The sequence below is a fragment of the Hippichthys cyanospilos genome, chromosome 18, assembly GCF_059441005.1.
Source record: "Hippichthys cyanospilos isolate Australia breed blue-spotted pipefish chromosome 18, RoL_Hcya_1.0, whole genome shotgun sequence".
Lineage (NCBI taxonomy): Eukaryota > Metazoa > Chordata > Actinopteri > Syngnathiformes > Syngnathidae > Hippichthys > Hippichthys cyanospilos.
In genome coordinates, this window is record NC_142386.1 from 16272656 (window position 1) to 16290183 (window position 17528).

Below are 17528 nucleotides of genomic sequence, written 5' to 3' on the forward strand. Positions count from 1 at the left end.
GCGGATTAGTGTTGAGTTTAGTGGCAAAAGCGCCATTGACGACAATTTCGGGAGATGAGTACGCCGCCAGTGAGTTCGGAGGAGGAATGGGCTGTAGAATGCCGTGAATTTGGTTGTAATAGGCATGGTATACGGTGGCATAAAACCCTGGATGAATTGTGGAAGGAACTAGAAAGTCAGTTGTTGGCGGGCGTGGAAAAGAAGAGGCATAAAATAAAACAAGTTGAGTGGACAAAAGTGTGGGGGAAATGGAAGGAAGACAATAAAATTAATAGAGATAAATGTACATTTGCTCATGTGGCTAAAGATTTTCAGATGAAAGAAAGGGAAGTAATTGCATTGGGTAAAGATTTGAGGGAGAAGATAGAGGGAAGTGGATGGTTGCAGAAGAGAAGTCTGACTAAGGAAGTATAGGAGTATGATAGGCTGCGGCGACATTTGCATGAAATGTGTTTGATGATGACTGCTGTGGCTGCTGGTCAGGAGGAAAAGAGGGTCACTTTGACCCACCCTTGGGGGTTGCAAAACAGGGCAGGACCGCTGCACCCCCGAGCACACTGAGCCATCCCAAACTGCATCTAATGGTCAAAGAGTAGCTCTGCTAGCCTCAGTTTACGAACTGGGTAAGGAAGAAATTTTTGTAGGGACTGCCAATACTGAAAGGACTGACTGACTAAAACTTGTTGTAGAGGACATTGGCGGGGGAAATCGACAGGAAATTGTGGTGACTGACCAGACGACCCCCAACCCAAAGACATACAACTGGACAGAGCAGTTAGACAGGCGAACTGTGGACAATGTGCATCCCTAGGTCCAGAGTGGTTGTCCTTAGAGGACAAATTAAGAGCCAGCACGGCAAAAGATCACACGCAGCAGCAGGAGGGTGTAGACACAGACATTGAGACAGGGGAGGGGGGGAGACCCATTGTTTGACTCCCCACTGCGCCCCTTGCCCCCTCCACTTGACACCTCTCCTCTCGCCACATGCTTGCGACGCGCGCACTCAACAGAGGATGACTGGAGAAGACAAGAAACAAATGACAACAACTGTTTGACCCCTAATTATAAAAAGAGTCAGATCAGACCACAATCTGAATTTCAAACTAGACCATCTGATAGATATACCCGACGAATGAGAAATTACCCCATGATACCAGCCCCTCGTGGGTTAGTTTGTCAAGAAATAACGTTGAAAAATTTAGATTTTTTGCAGAAGAGGCTCCCCGCATTAATGGGCGGCGCCAAGCCCTGGATCCAAGCTTTCAAGAGGCACACTGATGGTATGAATTTGGCTTGCGGCGACATGGTAAGATTAATCCAGGCATGTTGTTCCTCAATTCACCAATCTGACGAAGTCCTGAGGCGTTCTGGCCTTGATATGGTTGAACCCGATTGGTTGTTTGCTCCTTTCACCATGCGACTGTTTGCTGTGCTCCAGGATCTCTTTCCTCCTTCCGCGTCAGCCGCAGCAAAACTTCCAGACTTGAAACCCACCATGGATCCCGCTGCACACCTCAATGCCTGCCAGGCCGCGTTGACAGATAAGACCAGTTCACATCCATCTTGCGACATGCCGCCTTGCGTGATTTGTAGACATGTGCATCTAGACACACTTTCCATGGAGGTCAGGGAGAAGCTTTCTGAAGACCCTGATCTGCTGGACGGTAATGACGGTTATTTTAATCAACATGTGACTCACCACATAAAATTATATTTTCACAGGCAAAACAAATCAGATGAGGGAGTGAAAGGAATGCAGGAACGGCTTCTGAGACTCCAATTAGCACAAGCGCGGAACAAGCAAAGGACACAAAGTCCAAAAAGGGGGTGGCAGATCAACGGATGTGGATGGTTGAGGGACGGCCGGCGAGAGGCAGAGGGGCGTGTCGTGGAAGGGGGAACACCAACGGAGGTCAAGGCGGCTCTCGCCAAGCTCCAAATCAAGGCTGCTTCAGGTGTGACGGTATGGACCATTGGTGGAGACAATGCACGTTTCCTTGGCCAGAACAAAGCCAGCACCAGGGCCCTCCTCCCCCGAGGGGAGACAGAGGACGACAACCTCCATGAAGCAAGGACTTGGGCAGCGTGGCCCTGCACCCTGGCGACAACAACAACTAAGCAAGCCACACTAGCAGGCGGTCATCAGCCACCTCTCTGCGGATGACGACAACTGGGCCAAAGATGGGTTTTGTTGGTCTTCCCACAACTCTACCTGTCTCCACATCACAAAATGACTTCTTTTGCTGGACAAACTCTGTGGAACAAAGACACAAGCAGCCGTCAACATGAACTAAAGGAGGGAGGGAGTGTCCACTTGACGTTCCTGCGGTGAAAACCCTGAATCGACTTGTTCTCCTCCTGCCTCAGCCGACCCTCTCCATCTCACATTGTTGTATGCCTGCAACAATGATTTAATTATAACGAAGCATTTCAAACAATCAAAGGCGATGAGTGGAAATTGACTAGTTACCAAATTTTTGTGGAGAGACGAGGCATTGCGACGTACACATCACTGACAGATAAGCGATCTCCATGGTTCATGATAGGTGAGTCATTCACACCACACATAACTGGCTGTAGGAGCAGGCTGGGAGGCACGTGAACTGGGACCCATGGTGTGGTAATGCCAATTGGCCAGTGATTGAACACAAAGTGAAATTTCCTTGGTAATGTATTCCCAGAGCAATGAATGTTTTTGTATCCAGGTTGACGCTGTGGATCCCGGGTTGCTGGAGCATGTCACACGCTCTCGATTTCACGGCAGGGAGCTCGCGGACCACAAGGACGCCGCTCCGCTTTTGGACAAGTTGCCGGACTCGTTGTGGTCCGGGGGCCCCGCTGACATAAGTTTTTGCCACCCCGTTCTTCCGGTACCATTCAAAGTGACACATCATCATTTTGGCGGGCTCCAATGCACATGCAAACCTAAGTCGGCAGGTCGCATTATTAACACGTTAATTGCTGTGGGAGGTCGAAGTCTTTGAGTTATCAGACTTCTCCTATAACACTCCCATTCTCTCAATTTTGAAAGCGGATTGTGTATATTACCATATGGCATATGACCTTCGGAAAATTAACAAAAAGACTGAAAACTCCTTGCATTCTTGTGCCGCTATCAAACATCGCTGTTTGAGCGGGTTGAGCCCGACAATGCAATGGTTCACTGTGATTAAATTGGCTAATGCATTTTCTGACTGCTACTGGCAGAAGAGTAAAGACAATATTTTGCTATGAGATTTAACGGCTGTACATTACAATAAACACACGTCTCCCAAGGCGGGAGGCCAAGCCCTGGGATTTTCGAAGTCAGTTTTTGCGCGAAGTGCGACAAACGGAAAAGGTACCGTAGGGCGCTATTTGATCCAAAAGTTTGACAACTTATTAATTGGTGAGTTGACTTAAATCCGTCTAACAACTACTTCTTTATATCTTACTCGACTTGGTGAATTGGGGTTCAAAGTGTCACAGAACAGGTTACAGTGATGCTGACGACAAGTGCTATTTTTGACATGACTGCGTTGAGATAACGACCCGAGACTTAAAAGCCGGACAAGACTTTCGTGGTGTCCTCTCCGAGGGGATAGGGTCTCCTTCACCAACGGCTGTTGCTGGAGGAAAACTTTAGGACCTGCTTGTCAACGCCGCAGGTGTGGAGGCCCCTGACCCGGAGGAACCGACCTCAGACCTCCAGACCGTTTCGACGATCGGCGACTTCTGGCGGTGGAATTAAAGGCCGTGTGGGTAGCCCTTGAATTGGCAGAACGGTGAAAGGTGACAATTTTTTCTGATTTGACTGGTGTTGTTGGTTGCCTGTAAATGGACCTTTCCGCCTGGCAGAGTCAAGTGTTTGTTACAGCTACCAGGGATTTAATGGCTCACATGGACTTGGTTGGACAATATGAAGGACAGACCAGCAGAGATGGCAGTCAGTGGCACGGGGAAAACCTAATCTACCAACGCAGAGACTAAAGCAGCTGTGAGTGACCAGTCTGAGGTGTCGGGACTTGGCGTTTAAAGAGGTAAAAGTGAGTTGAGCGTGAAGTGGTTACGTATGGAGAACAAATAAGACTTTGGTTCAGCCCGCCGAGAGGGCCAAGACGTGTGGTGCTGCCACTTGGCGACTGCATGGTTGTGTCTTGGACGACACCCATGGAGAGACCCACGAGAATAATGTGTCCATATTGTCTAGACTCCGTCACTGGTGGCACCCTGATCTGCTCGCTAAAAGCTTTAGTTTAAGAATTAGATATAATTTGTCATGAAGGAAAAGAATTGTTGTATAAATGAATGGAGTGTATGAAATGTTAGAGTGAAAGAATTGTTGTATGAATGAATGGAGTGTATGGAATGTTAGTGTGGAAAGAATTGTAGTATGAATGAAAAGGGGTGTATGAAATGGTAGAGTATGGGCCCCACGACTAAAACGAAATTACATCACACAGAAACCGGCCGGTGCCCAATATTGTAGTGGACTATACTGACGTGTTGGTCTAAGTCCAGGGCAAAAGGACCCCAAAGACCTAACCCTGTGCTGAATAGGAGGCGCTGTCTTTGATCAAAGCTCTTATCAATCGGCTCACAGGTTCCCGCGGATCGGTAGATCTAACAGCGGTTCACATTTCAATACAACCTCATTGGCTACGGTTGAGGAAATGATGGGCCCCAAACTTAAATTTGGGCCAATGTGGCATTCACAATCACAGGCCCATGTGGAGCGCATGAATACAACTCAAACAACGCCTCACATATAGGTGCGCTCAGACAGGGCTGAATTGGCTCCAAGCCCTGTCGTTGGCGTTGTTTTCCATCAGACAATCTGTAAATCGCCAGAAAGGGTTCACACATTTTGGACTCCTGACTGGCCGTCTGGTCCTGACTGCCGGGTCCATCCTTGGGTTTGCTCCGCCCAGACCTGGATCCCTAAAGGGTATAGGCCCTACTGGGAGCAACTGCCGTCACTGGTCTCTTCTCTTTGCATTGTGCATCTGCCGGTGTGAGAGGGGGGCACACTCGCCGGACCTTCCATTGGTTGGGTCCATTCAAAATTAGTGCATGAACCTCTTACGACCCAGGTGTCAAAGTCAAGGCCCGGGGGCCAGATCCGGCCCGCCACCTCACTTTTTGTGGCCATTGAAATGCTGATTTGACTTCAAGTTTCTAACTAAAATACCAATATTGCGAGCTGTCTTTAACTTTTGAAAATTGGGGGGGGTGGAAGAACAAACATTTTCTTGTTCTCCAAATTTCTTTGGAACAGTTTTTGCCGGCTTCTAATATCAAATCTTGGTGAAGGTGTGATCAACACACTTAAAATGTATTTGAATTCAGTCATTCCGGCCCTCTGACAAAAACTATCACTACAATGCGGCCCAACATAAAAATTTGTTTGACACCACTGTCTTACGGGGTTCAGCTGGGCTCATTGGGGGACAGGTGGTACCACGTGTCAAAGACATGTCCTGCCCCTTTGAGAATTATTTTTTGTGGGTTATTTTTGTTTTTTGCTGTTTTGTTTTTAGATGTTCTTCTCTCATTTTCCTTTTCCATTCACTCTTTATTCTTGAAAACTGCTTTCTGGGGTTGTTTATGTATTTTTTGAGGGTGTTCAATTGTTTGTCTAACAATTTAACAAAAGGGGGTACGCTGTCCAGGGATATTATGGAGTAGTATTTCTGCAATTGAATTAAGTTTATGTAATGTTTTTAGTGCTTCTATCCATTTTGTGCTTGGTGCTTCAACATGAGTGTTTCACAGCCTTCCTAAAGACACTGGTGGTCCTGGCTCCCCCGGAGCTGACGTGCGATTGCTGCCTTTGATGTAGGAGGTAACGCCTGGGGTGCGGCGGACGACCCCACCAATTTAGATGCAATCGGCATCCCCCGCAAGTCCCAACAGTGCTTGCGGCTAGATAACAGCAGGGGTTGAAAGTATATTGGTTTGGGACCACACCCAATGGAATGCAATTGATCAATCTTCAGCATAACCAAATTTAGCCTCTTGTGTAACCAATGTCTGGTAATTTGTAGACTATGTCCAGAGTGGACAACGACCTCTTCCATTCTGTCATGTCATTGTTTTGGGGCGCATGGAAGGGCTTTGTTGTCACTTTGGGAACCACAGTTTTGATAGTTTTGGGTGAGCTATTGCAGGGTGGTTTTTGTATTGTCTCTTGCTTCAGTCGTTTGTCCCCAGGATCATGCACGTGGCTTTCGGGGACAAGGACCCAATTGGGCAACTACATCTTGTGTCGCTGGATCCTGACCCAATTCAGGTGGAGGCAGCTGGCTGTCCTCCTGGCTATGGCACTGTTGCCATGTGTATATATCCTTTTGGTGTGTGACCTCTAATAATAATTAGAGGTCAATTGGGGGATTGAAGGAAATTCATATTTTTCAAATTCAATTTATCAATAAAATAGTATGTACATTGAACTGTGTTTTCTAATAAAGATTGAGACAATGGAATGTCAGTATAAAGCAGATACGATCCTGGCCCTGGGGGAGTGAAGACGAGTCGGCACCTCCAACAAGAACAAAGGGCATCCCCCGAGACAACAGTCTACCAGGAACTAAAGGCCAGGTGTGATCTTCAAGAGAAGATACCAGCCAGGGTTTATGGTAGTCAGACTTCCTCCCGCTTCAAAGGACAAAGACTTTTGATCCCCACTCAAACGGACCCTCACGCACGCACGTGCACGCACACACACACACACCGACAGGCACGCACGCACGTGCACGCACACACACACACACACCGACAGGCACGCACGCACGGGCACGCACATACACACACACTTGCAATCCACAGTGGGACTAGATGACCCGGAAGGGTATAAGAACTGAATGTTGAATGTGAAACGTTGCCATTTTCTGCTCCGACCCGCGGCAGGACTGGCCCGAGGCCTCGTGTACTTTCCCACTCTGTCTGGATTAAATCAATTGTTTCACTATGTTGTGGTATGGGCGATCTTTCAACAAAAACGAACACGCTAGGAACTAGTTTAAGGCAAGTAGCTTTTTCTAGATTCCTTCAACTTCTAATGTGAAATGTGTTTTATTCACCAAGAGAAGCTTTATGCCATTATCCACTTTTGTTGTTGTCCGGCAATGAAGCTCAATAACAAATGCAAACCCCATTGGTCACTTGTCATCTTCAGCCAACTACTCCTATTGATTGATTGATCGATTGAACATATAAACACAATATAAATACCCTATAATATATAACATACCCTAACCCATCACAAATTCCATCAAAATGAACAGCATCATAAGAAAAAATATCAAGATATAGTAGTTAAATACAAATTATACATTCAAGAGAGAGGAGGAAGAACAACTATATCCCCTAAAAAATGATGTTGTTCAATAAAAGTAGCAGTGAATTAAACATACATAGTCCAAATAAAGAAACAAAATAAACTAGATGTCCAAGCAGCTATAAAGGGCCCTCACAGACCTGTGCAAGTTGGGGTATCAACAGGTCGGGGTATGAAAATGTTGGGGTATGAACGTGTTTGGGCATATGCAAGTGAACACTAGAACCCAATGTTTTTAAAAAGGTCAAATTTTCATAAGCATTTGTTCAATGGGCTCAACTAAGTAAATAGAATAGCAAAAATTGTATTATATTATTTCCTGCCACAAGGTGATGGAATATATAATGGAATATATGTTTGTTGATGTCTAAAGGAATGGACTCTCATTCAATTTGTGAAATTGTGACAAGGTGAGCCATCACCTTAACATGGTGGAGGGGTTTGCGTGTTCCAGTGATTCTAGGAGCTAAGTTGCGGGGGCTTCAGGCCCCTGGTAGGGTCATCCATGGCAAACAGGTCCTAGGTGAGGTTCCAGACTAAACACGGCTCACAGACGCTACATGAAGAAAAAGATAAATGATTTATGTTTCCCTCCCCCGGACGCGGGTCACCCGGGCCCCCTCTGGAGCCAGGCCTGGAGGTGAGGCTCGTTGGCGAGCGCCTGGTGGGGCTCAGCCCGGAGGGATGACGTGGGTCCCTCCTCACATGGGCTCACCACCTGTGTGAGGGGACATGGGGTCGGGTGCAAAGAGAGCTGGCTAGCTCTTGGGACATGGAATGTCTCCTCTCTGGCAGGGAAGGAGCCTGAGCTGGTGTGCAAGGCTGAGAAGTTCCGACTAGATATAGTCTGACTCACCTCCACACATAGCTAGGGCTCTGGTACCAGTCCATCGGGAGGGGTTGGACTCTCTTCCACTCTGGAGTTGCCCATGGTGAGAGGCGCAGAGCTCATGTGGGCATTCTTGTTGCCCGCCAGCTCAGCACCTGTACATTGGGGTTTACCCCAGTGGACAAGAGGGTAGACTCCCTCCGCCTTCGGGTGGGGGGCACGGGTCCTGACTGTTGTTTGTGTCTATGCACCAAACAGCAGTTCAGAGTACCCACCCTTTTTGGAGTCTTTGGAGGGTGTGCTGGAGAGCACTCCCTCCGGGGACTCCCTCGTTCTGCTGGGGGACTTCAATGCTCACGTGGGCAATGACAGTGAGACCTGGAGGGGCGTGATTGGGAGGGACGCCCCCCCCCTCTCCCCGATCTGAACCCAAGCGGTGCGTTGTTATTGGACTTCTGTGCTCGTCACAGATTGTCCATAATGAACACCATGTTCAAACATAGGGGCGTCCATATGTGCACTTGGCACCAGGACACCCTGGGCCACAGTTCGATGATCGACTTTGTGGTTGTGTCATCGGGTTTGCGGCCACATGTTTGGACACTCGGGTGAAGAGAGGGGCGGGGCTGTCAACTGATCAGCACCTGGTGGCGTGTTGGCTCCGATGGTGGGGGAGGATGCCAGCCGGACCTGGCAGGCCCAAACGTATCGTGATGGTCTGCTGGGAACGTCTGGCGGAGTCCCCTGTCAGAAGGAGTTTCAACTCCCACCTCTGGCAGAATTTCTCCCACATCCTGGGGGAGGCGGGGGACATTGAGTCCGAGTGGACCATGTTTCGTGCCTCCATTGTCAAGGCGGCAGATCGGAGCTGCACACCAGAGTGTACACCAGCGGTAAGGGATGCCGTCAAGCTGAAGGAGTCCTATCGGGCCTTTTTGGCCTGTCGGACTCCAGAGACAGCTGACAGGTACCGACTGGCCAAGCGGAGTGCGGCTTTGGCAGACGCCACGGCAAAAACTCGGGTATGGGAGGAATTCAGTGAGGCCATAGAAAGTGACTTCCGGACGGCTTCGAAGAAATTCTGGTGCACCATGCATCATTGACACTGTGTACAGTGGAGATGGGGCACTGCTCACCTCAACTCGGGACGTTGTGAATCGGTGGGCAGAATACTTCGAAAACCTCCTCAATCCCACTGACACATCTTCCCCTGAGGAAGCAGAGTCTTCGGGCACCGAGGTGTGCTCTCCCATCTCTGGGGCTGAAGTCACTGAGGTGGTCAAAAAACTCCTTGGTGGCAAGGCCCCGGGGGTGGATGAGATCCGCCCGGAGTTCCTGAAGGCTCTGGATGTTGTAGGGCTCTCTTGGCTGACACGCCTCTGCAGCATTGCATGGACATTGGGGACAGTGCCCCTGGATTGGCAAACTGGGGTGGTGGTCCCCCTTTATCAGAAGGGGGACAGGAGGGTGTGTTCAAACTACAGGGGAGTCACATTCCTCAGCCTCCCCGGTATGGTCTATTCAGGGGTGCTGGAGATGAGGATCTGTCGTGAGGCCGAGTCGCAGATTCAGGAGGAGCAGTGTGGTTTTCGTCCTGGCCGTGGTACAGTGGACCAGATCTACACCCTCGGCAGGGTCCTCGAGGGTGCGTGGGAGTTCGCTCAACCAGTCTACATGTGCTTTGTGGACTTGGAGAAGGCGTTTGACCGTGTCTCTCGGGGATCTCTGTCGGGGGTGCTTTGGGAGTATGGGGATCGAACGCCCTGATACGGGCTGTTCGGTCCCTGTACGACTGATGTCAGAGCTTGGTCCGCATTTCTGACAGTAAGTTGAATTCGTTTCCAGTGAGGGTTGGACTCCGTCAAGGCTGCCCTTTGTCACCGATTCTGTTCATTACCTTTATGGACAGAATTTCTAGGTGCAGCCGAAGCGTTGAGGGGTTCCGGTTTGGGAGCCTCAGCATTGCATCTTTGTTTTTTGCGGATGATGTGGTGCTGTTGGCTTCTTCAAGCCGTGACCTCCAACTCTCACTGGAGTGGTTCACAGGCGAGTGTGAAGCTGGGATGAACATCAGCACCTCCAAATCTGAGACCATGGTCCTCAGTCGGAAAAGGGTGGAATGCCCTCTCCAGGTCGGGGATGAGGTCCTGCACCAAGTGGAGGAGTTCAAGTATCTCGGGGTCTTGTTCACGAGTGAGGGTAGGATGGAGCGTGAGAGCGACAGACGGATCGGTGGGGTGTCTGCTGTCATACGGGCTCTGCACCAGTTTGTCGTGGTGAAGAGAGAGCTGAGCCGAAAGGCAAAGCTCTCTGTTTAACACTCGATCTATGTTCCTGCCCTCACCTATGGCCACAAGTCGTGGGTCGTGACCGAAAGAACAAGATGCTGCATACAAGCGGCCGAAATGAGTTTCCTCCGCAGGGTGTCCGGGCTCTCCCTTAGAGATAGGGTGAGAAACTCGGTCATCCGTGAGGGGCTCAGCATCGAGCCGCTCCTCCTCCGCCTTGAGAGGAGCCAGCTGAGGTAGTTCGGGCATCTAGTTAGGATGCCCACCGGACGCCTCCTCGGTGAGGTGTTTCGGGCATGTCCCACTGGAAGGAGGCCCCCGGAATGACCCAGGACACGCTGGAGGGAATGTGTCTCTCGGCTGGCCTGGGAGCGCCTGGGGATCCTTCCAGAAGAGCTGGATGAATTGGCTGGGGAGAGGGAAGTCTGGGCTTCCTTGCTCAAGCTGCTGCCCCCGCGACCTGACCCCGGAAGACAGCGGTAGAAGATGGATGGATGAATGGATGGATGGAGATCATCAGGGTCAAATTACAGCAGCATTTACTGTTACGATAAATCGTCATAATGAGCACTGCTGTATAGGCCATGGCCATTATCAAAATATCGTAATATTTGATGGAGGAAATTAGACGTGTCTGAAGGCCTGTCAGAAAATGAATTCAGTGATATTACTTCAACAGGCTCAACAAAGTACATAAGGATAAAAATATAGCTTTTTTGCTGCCACAAGGTGGCGCTTGCGCTACAATAGAAAAACGTGTGTGAGCATTGGACTCCCATCATATGTATGAAATTTAAAAACGATAAGATGTCTATGTCTGATAATTGAGCATGCCAAATGTGACGATGGGCCAAATGGTACATTTAAAAGTGGTTAACTCTGGTTCTATACATCTTAGCAAATGGCACTCTTTATTTTTTTGTAGGTCTTGAGGTCCTACATATGCCTAAAAATTTTAATAGCGCTAGGTAAAATCAGCCCGGACCCAGGAGAACTTTTCAACTCTAGGACGCGAGGAATCCACTATTTAGATTTTATATGTGAAAACACCAAAATATCCCGTTTTACAGCAAGCCCAACGAGTGTGCAAATTTTGGTGACTTTTTGTTTATATTTAAGCCATGAAAAAAGCGAGAATAATAATAACTAGAGCTGCAAGCAGCTATAGAGCAGCCTTGCAGACCTGTGGGAGTATGAACGTGTTTGGGTATACGCACGTTGGGGTAAGTGAACATTAGAAGTGAATGTGTTAGAAAATTCCAATTTTTATTACATTTGATCTACAGGCTCAATACAGTATATAGAAAGTGCAAAAATGATTTTTTATGTTGTGCCACGTGGTGGTGTTAGCACTACAAGGAAAAATGAGTTTGAGGACTTCAGTGCAGGACTCTTATCATATATGTGAAATTTAGAGAAAGGGGGAATAATGTGGGTTGAGTTACAGCAAATTTTATTGTCACAGTTGTGTGACTTTGCGCTGCCGTATAGGCAACGGCCTTTATCGAAACATCGTACTATTAGGTGGAGGGCAATAGGCGTGTTGAATAGCTTTACGGACAATATTTAAGCAATATCACTTCAACGGGCTCAGCATAGTACATAAAAATGTTAAGGAATTACTATATATTTTTTGCTGCCACTAGGTGGCACGCACTACAATAAAAAACAGGCTTGTGGGTGTGTTTCACATAGGACTTTCCTTCCCATATACAGTGGGCCCCCGGTTTACTCCCTGTTTTACGTATTTTTCATCGTGGACCGCGGCATTTTTTGTCCCCCTCTTACGCACAAACCTTTCGTCTTACAAACAATCCAACATGACCGGTCAGTGTGTCCGCACTATTTTTTTTCGCTTTGCTGCATCAACAAAAATAACTATTCTCGCATGTCACGGAAACGCCGATATGCTATTGGTTTTATAAGGTCACAGTCATGGTCTCAGTCACGGTCTCAGTCACGGAGATGCCGATATGCTATTGGTCGATTAATGTCACAGTCATGGTCTCTGTCACAGAGATGGGGATATACTATTGGCCGGCGTCAAGTCAATCACAGAAATGCCGATATGCTATTGGCCAAATGCCTTCATATAGCTTGATGGCACAGCTGGTCAGTGTGTTCTGAAGAATTTGCAAGCTTTATCTGTTAGACATGGCTTCTAAAATTGCAAGTGGCGGTAAAGGAAGAAGTAAGAGAAATGATAGAACAATAAAAACGAAGCAGGAAATAGTAAAAAAATACGAAGGAGGCGCACGCATAGTTCACCTTGCTAGTGAATATGGCCGTAATCGTAATCGTATGTGGAGCAGAGAACAAAAATCAAACAGTCCTTTATTTTTGTTTAAAGAGCTTCTTTGTGTATTGTAATGCATGTTTCAGTAAGAGCCCAATGTGAGTTCACAATACGTTGGAGCAAATTTAAGATACTGCACAGTTAAATGTGTACCATAAATGTTGTGGGGAGAAAAGGCAACAGTTTTACACTATTTTCAACACGTATATGAATTATTACAAACCAATATGTAGAGCACCTGATCCACTAAAGCCAGCTCGAGTTGAAATTGACTGAGACACGCTTCATTGTTCTGAATTAAATTGCAATAACATGAGGGTTGGTTTCTTCTAAATAGTAATATTTTTCTTGTCTGCTTTTTGAGTTTCTGCCTTAGTTTTTCAAAAAGAGTTTGCATTAGTCTTGCAAAAATAAAAGCAACTCAAATGATGGAAGGGAATTTGCCAGCTATGTATTTTCCATGAGCAGGATGACTTCTCTGTTAATCTGCAAGACATTAACTTGTGGGTCTCAGTCCTAATGTGGCTTTTTTTTTTTAACTTACTGCAGAGAGGAATACCAAAACATCCGTTTTTCCTGTTTTGTAAACAACCATCTTTTAAAACTACAGTTGTCACAAAGCATACGCAAAGTCATAACAATAACAAATAATAAAAAAAATAATAATAATACAATGGATGTACAATACTTCAGGTTCAGATGGCGATGGATTTGATTTGAAACAGTGATTTATTTAGGCCACTAGACGTCACTATTTGCATAATTCAGGTAATGAATTGCCAACGTTTAATCATAACGTAGTGCTATTGGTCATTTGCATTGTGCCTTATAATAAGTACAGGGCATACAATTTTCAAATCGCAGGTGTTTTTCCCATGTCGGTGCATCAACAGATATGATTAATGGCACAGTGACTTTGTCTCATCTCATCTTTTTTTCCCTCTCGGTGACCCCAAAATCGACACCGTACTTTTGAATCGCTGTTGATGCTCGTTTTTAAAAAAGAAAACGACTATGTCACACGGAATAACTTCCCGCTCAAAGACAAACGTCATTTTATGTCAAATCAAGTTGCCCCTCCTCGTCCAATCAATCGTGAGGCCACCATTCCCTCCCGCCCCCACCACTTCCGGTTTGTTCGAGATAATACTGCTTTTCCGTAAATGGTAGGAAGAGTGGGGTGAGATGAGCCGCTGGGTAAATTGACCCACCCCTTGTATTTGGCAACCGTACTATGTGTGGCCATGTGATCACAATGGCAGGAAGAACTCACCTTTCCCATCTTGCAGTGGTGAAAGGAAGCACATTGGAAAAGAGATAAGCCTAATTATTCTAGAAAAGTTGTTTTTTGACTGTCAAAGTAAAATTTCTGCATTTTAGGTAAAATGAGAGTTATGTCAAACAAGATTACCTTAGACTAAAATTATATGTTACACATATTAGTGTATTTGTAAGGTGTAAAAACATGTGAATTACTTACCTCAAAACTGGCCACGTTTTTTTAAGCTGGCCTGCTTTTCACAAATTGGTGACTATGGGGCAAATTGAGCCAAAGGCTTTGGAGTAAATTGAGCCAGTAGTTCAATTAACCCCATAAAGCACTGAAATTCAGATGAATCCTTGATGTAATAAACGCTATTTTTCTGAAGTACGCTCAACTGATTTGCTGTGTTTACCATATTTTAATCATTATAGAGAAGAAAAAAAGGTAGCATGCTGAGAACATATAAGAGGAAAACAAGTAGGGGCTCGACACCCTTGGAAGAGCTGGAGAGAGCAGTCAACGAAGTCAAGAGTGGAAAGTTCATCAGATCAGTGGCAAATAAAATAAATATTGACAGGTCAACATTGATAAGGTATGTATATGAAAAAGAGCTATAAAGGAAGTAAAAACAGTTGGATATGATGGAACGGCAGAAGCAAAAAGAGTCTTCTCAGAAGAGATCAAGAAAGAGTTTGCATACCACATCAAGAAACTTGCAGAGCAGTTTCATGGCACTACCCCAAAAGAAATGTTGTGAACTGGCTTTAGAATTGGCTACAAGAAATAACATTGCCGCCCCTAACAACTGGACAGAGAAAGGTTCAGCATCCATGGTTTCATCCTCCAATAGTACTGCTGAGCTACCTGCATCAAGCTCTGCAACATGAGTTTTTTCCTCTGAGTTCACACTCCAAGGATCCTGGATCCTATGTGTCTCCAACTGAGATTTTTACCTTTACCCAAAAAAGAGCAGCCCCGGAAACAAACAAACCGAAAGCAGGTGAAGAAAAGAATCCTGACTGATACACCTGAAAAGCTGGCAATCCAATGTGCCCATGAAGAGTGGAAAAGCAACACAAAATGGACAGATCCATCAAAGACCAAAGAGTGCTGAAGAGGAAAAAAAGCTCAGATGAAAATAGCAGAAAGCAGTTCTGAGGAGAGTGATATTGCAGTTCCATGAGAAGACACTACTGAGAGTTCCAGCTACGAAAGTGAATCAGATAACTCAGATCTGCAGGTTGATGACTTTGTAATTGTAAAATTTACATCTAAAAGCAGGAACCATTGTTAAATTGGCTTAGTCAACAGCCTTGAGAAGAATGAAGTTAGTGCCCGATTTTTTTATTTTTATTTTTTATGTAAAAAGTGGGGGCGTTTCTTCGCGGATTTTCAGCTATCGTGACCAGTTTCGGAACGTATTTGCCGCGATAAACGAGGGTTGACTGTTTCTTTTTTTTTTTTAATTTGCTTCAGTATTTGTTTTTATCATTTGCACTTCATGGCCACCGTAAAAGTGGGACTGGTTTACATTTTACTATGTTAAACCATGTGATATTAAGCTTTTGTTTTGTGTTATGACCAAGATCTCCCATGTGCTATTTGTCAAAAGAAAATGGTCATTTAAAGACAGTGTATAACATTTTGACCATTTTTCATTAAAAAGGAACAAATTAAATGATTGTAAATTTCAAAAACTTACAAATGAATGTGTTCCTAATAATCACCAGTATGTTTTAAACATAACAACATGTTTGTTATAGCTATGGACAATGGTAAACGCAGCTGTTCGTAATGAAAACAGTGTAAATCTTACTTACACACGATCCCTTTAGGACGAAAGCTAAGTTTACAAACGGAGGAGGGGCGACCTCCAGTGGTTCAAACACAAATTACCCAACACAGTGACATCAAAACGAAATCAAAGTCCCTTTTCAAAAGCATTTTAATAAATTCATTTTATTATTTCATAGCTAATTTACAACAAGCGCTTCACTGAACTGAACATTTTAATTTGCTTGATGTGGCCATTGGTAAATATGTTGTCTCCATCAGTCATCTTTGTTGTAATCAGTCTTTTTCTGTAAAAATTAGTATACAGTACTGCCTTTGAATTAGGGATATCACACTATGATATGGATGACTGAGAAAGATAGTAAGACATGTACGTAACCTCCAAATAAGCAAACTGAAAACATTCTGTGTGGATGTGACTAAATGCTTGCTTATGTGTGGGTGTGTGTGTGTCAGAACTGACAAACTAGGCTGTAGTTCTGTTGGATTCAGTATTCTGCATTAATACCGCAGTGTCCACAGCTATATCTGAAGCCAGACGACATCATATTTACAGCAAGACCGCAAAAACTCTCTCAATGTGGAACAGAATAGAAAATTATACAAGACAATTCCAAATAAATAAATAAAACATAAATTGATATGTCACTAACAAGCTTCAGTGGTTCCATCGTGAGCTGAAGGAAGTCAGTCAACAAAAATCAACAATAAATATGACTGAGCAATCAATACTTTATACCTGCATTTTTAGATTTTAGTAAAATAAAACAACACAAACACATGCTCATAAAACCTTGAAATCCTTTGCCTTTTTCACTTTCATTTTTTTAATGAAATATTTATTTATTTATTTTTACTGGTGGCATAAAATGCTCAGTGCAATAAATAATTTGTAATATGGATGCACTTTCTTCATTGCATAACATCATAGCCATATTGCACTACATCATGTGCACATATGCACACCACCCATTTCTCAATTTACATTAGAACAGATTGTGGGTGTTAGAAAAGAAATATTCTCATGATTCATTTATAGTTCATATTTGGAACTCATGCACTCTCACACATATCTGCATTGTATTGACATTTTCCATTGGTTTCCAAAACATGAATGACATGTCAAATTAAGGGCTGGGCGATATTACCAAAAATTAAAATCTCAATTTTCTTCAATCATTCTGGACGATTATCATTTTAATCTATTTTAATGGAATAAATGCACCCAACAAATATTTATTTAAATCTTCATTTTAAAAATGTGGAAAATTTTCAGATGTTAATAATTTGTTAATAAGTCATTTCATTCCTAAGTTGTTTTTCATGTACAATTAATACCCTTTAAAACTATTATTTGTACTTGCTTTCAACTGGAAATGACATTATCAGTGCTCAAGGCTCGGGACATGACCCATCACGGCTCACCTTTTGGTCTTGTGAGGTTTGCAAGCCGAACTGAGATCGATTGCTCCGTTACCTGAGCCTTCAACACATGTTGAAGCAATGCCATTTGCCATTGACAGTGTGTAAGAAAGGTGATGAATTAATCAAATTATTGTGATGTATTGCCCAGCCCTATGTCATATATGCATACTAGGGAGGTGTCATTTACAGTATGTCAACATTTCTGCGTAATGTTTTACTGAGGAAGTATATTCCACAAACCAAGCTGCAAATTTAGAAAATGAAACCAATGTAAGGTATTTGGATTTTTTTCTTTTTTACAGCCTATAGTCCTG

General features: G+C 44.9%; 1 protein-coding gene across 4 annotated transcripts in view; it reads right to left on the reverse strand.

Moving 5' to 3' along the window:
* Window positions 1-15922: 15922 nt before the first annotated feature.
* dlg4a (discs, large homolog 4a (Drosophila)) overlaps window positions 15923-17528 on the reverse strand; it is a 174325-nt gene continuing 172719 nt past the window's right edge. For all 4 annotated transcript variants that reach the window (XM_088440748.1, XM_088440745.1, XM_088440747.1 and 1 more), the window contains one exon: window positions 15923-17528. This exon is cut by the window's right edge and continues 2222 nt beyond it. The gene's annotated coding sequence lies outside the window, so the exon portion shown is untranslated.